The 2603-nt window shown below is 40.8% G+C and overlaps 1 pseudogene; it reads left to right on the top strand.

Annotated features, from left to right (window-relative positions):
• Window positions 1-2603, top strand: part of LOC102872514 — a 10178-nt pseudogene that overhangs the window by 6898 nt on the left and 677 nt on the right.

Raw genomic sequence — 2603 nt, 5'->3', positions numbered from 1 at the left:
ACTAAGGAGGATAGAAGGAGAATTGATGCCTTTGAGCTGTGGTGCTGGAGAAGAGTATTGAGGGTACCATGGACTGCTAGGAAAACAAACAGATTCATCTTGGAGAGGGTTAAACTGGGTGGCTCCTTGGAGGCAAGGATTCTGAGGCTCCGTCTAACATACTTTGGATATGTTGTAAGGAGAGACCAGTCCTTGGAGAAGGACATCTTGCTTGGTAGGGTGGAGGGACAGCGCAGGAGGGGAAGGCCCCCTATGAGGTGGATTGATTCAGTGACTGGGGTAATCAGGATGGGTGTGTCGGAGACTGTGCGATTGACACAGGACAGAGCAGAGTTTAGGGCTGTTGTACATAGGGTCGCTATGAGTCGCAGGCCACTCGACGGCACATAACAACAACAACAACCATCAAATCAGATCTGACAGATACAGGAGGAGATTGCCCCTCCTTCTCTAGCAGAGTGTCTGGATTCGAGCCACGTACCTCTTCTAACATCCATTTTGGTCTTTGCTTTCTTTCCCTCTTTGATGTATTTTCATAACTCATCTCTAATCTTCTGTCATTAGTGTCCAACGCATCAAATCTGTTTTTGAGATGGTTTTTAAACTCAGGCGGGATATAAGTCCAAGGTTGTATTTTGGCTTCTGTGGACTTTAAACGTTTTCTCCAGTTTCTATTTGAACTTGTGTATGAGTAACTGATGATCTGTTCCAGTCTACCTCTCATCCTGATTTTTGGGTGTTTTTGGTTTTTTTTTTTTACTATTGTAATTTTATTGTTAAAGAGTATAACAAGGAAAGAAGTGAGTGTAGTCTATGTATGAAGTTTATTAAGATTTTTTAAAGTTCCTTTTGGGAGCTCTGGTGGTCTAGTGGCAAGAAGCTGCACTGCAATCTCGAAGGTGCGCAGTTCGAATCCACCAGATGTTCTGCTGGAGAAGGAGGGGCAAACTCTTCCTGCACCAATTCGACGGTACACCAAATTAAAAAAAAAAAGTCCTTTTGAATTCTTCCTTCACAGTCATAACTCGAGCATCAATTAGTGTGTAGTGTTTGATTCCAGTAAGTCTTGAGCTTTTTGGTTGCCAAATAAGAAGACCCACCTTTATCTGGGCGAGTTCAAAATTATGATTCTCTTGTGGGCTGTTTGAATATTGGCCTTGTCAACAACAGATGGGATTACACCTAAAATAAGATTAGCTTCTCGGCTACTTGTTTTCTGTTCAAATTCTCCTATCATTATAGCAGGATGAAAACCTAGACTTTCAAATCTTCTTTGCAGTTTCTGTGATTATTTGTTCCAGAAGTTTCAGGTATGAAATGCATAGAGACCTGCAAATGCAAAGGCTGTAACACCCAGTCCTACCGCTGTTAATCTTCTGGCCAGAAGTATTGCTGCTGTGGGTGTAGCTGGAGCAAGAAGCGCATTGTACATTGTCTTGCTTTTTTCTTTTTTCTTCAGTGGCACTTGAAAATCTTCCCTCATCTTATGGGTTTGGTTTATTTATTTTTTTGTTTTTAATATGGAATGTTTCACAAATTTCCGTGTCATCTCTGCGCAGGGGCCAAGCTAATCTTCTCTCTGTCATTCCAATTTTAGTTAACGTGCTGCCAAAGCGATCACATTCCTTTTTTTAAATTTTATTTTCTTATTTTGTGTGCGTGTACCGTCAAATCGGATCTGACTGGTACAGGAGGAGATTGTCCCTCCTTTTCCACAGAGCATCTGGTGGATTTGAACTGTGTGCCTCTGGGATTGCAGTGCAGCTTCTTGCCACTAGGCCACCAGAGCTCCTTGTACTCCTCTTTTTTTGAAAGCTGTTAACAGGCTTCTCCACTATTTTTCTACAGTTGTCGTCAGTTGATTGCTTTGTATTCTATCAGCGTTAGGCTTAGGGTTAGGGTGAAGTCCATGTGCTTAGTTACTGCTTTGAGTTTGTTTGGTTTGTTGTTTGTTTTTAAAAGTATTAGCAATGAGTAAAAAAAAATGATTGTATAAAATTCTGATCATTCAATTCCCAGCCTCACTTCTGTCACCAATCATATTTTCCAACTAGTAGTCTTTCCTCTTTATTTTTAACTTTTTCATTTCAGTCGCCAGTTGAGCAATTACCGCATTTTTTGTTGTTGTTGTTAGAAAACAATGGCATTGCTAGATTTGCTCGATACAATGTTGGCACAAAACTTTGATTTTCAAAAAAGCCAAAACCATCACACACACTCTAAAAAAGCCATCACTGCATCTTGATTGCACATTCAATCAATTTCAGACTGCAAACATCAGTACAAATTCTCAATGTCTTCATCTTTGGCTTCAGTGTTTGGTGCCTAAATTTGAATAATAGTAAATAACACAAGTGCCTATCAACAGACGAATGGATAGAGAAGCAGTGGTATAGCCACACAATGGAATACTATGCAGCACTGAAAAACAAGGAACTCATCCCGGTCAGCATTCCCTCGGTGCTCAAGCAGACAGACTGGACTGAACCAGGCTAAAAGGGTTCATTGTGTTCCATATCCTCTGCCTGCTCCTCACCTGTTTCTCAACCCAAAGATATAAACGACAGATTGGCCATTTGTTGTTGTTGTTGTTGTTGTTGTTG

The sequence above is a fragment of the Elephantulus edwardii genome, unplaced genomic scaffold, assembly GCF_000299155.1.
Source record: "Elephantulus edwardii isolate Elephantulus edwardi_28Jun2011 unplaced genomic scaffold, EleEdw1.0 scaffold00236, whole genome shotgun sequence".
NCBI lineage: Eukaryota > Metazoa > Chordata > Mammalia > Macroscelidea > Macroscelididae > Elephantulus > Elephantulus edwardii.
This window is presented reverse-complemented; position numbering and strand designations above follow the sequence as displayed.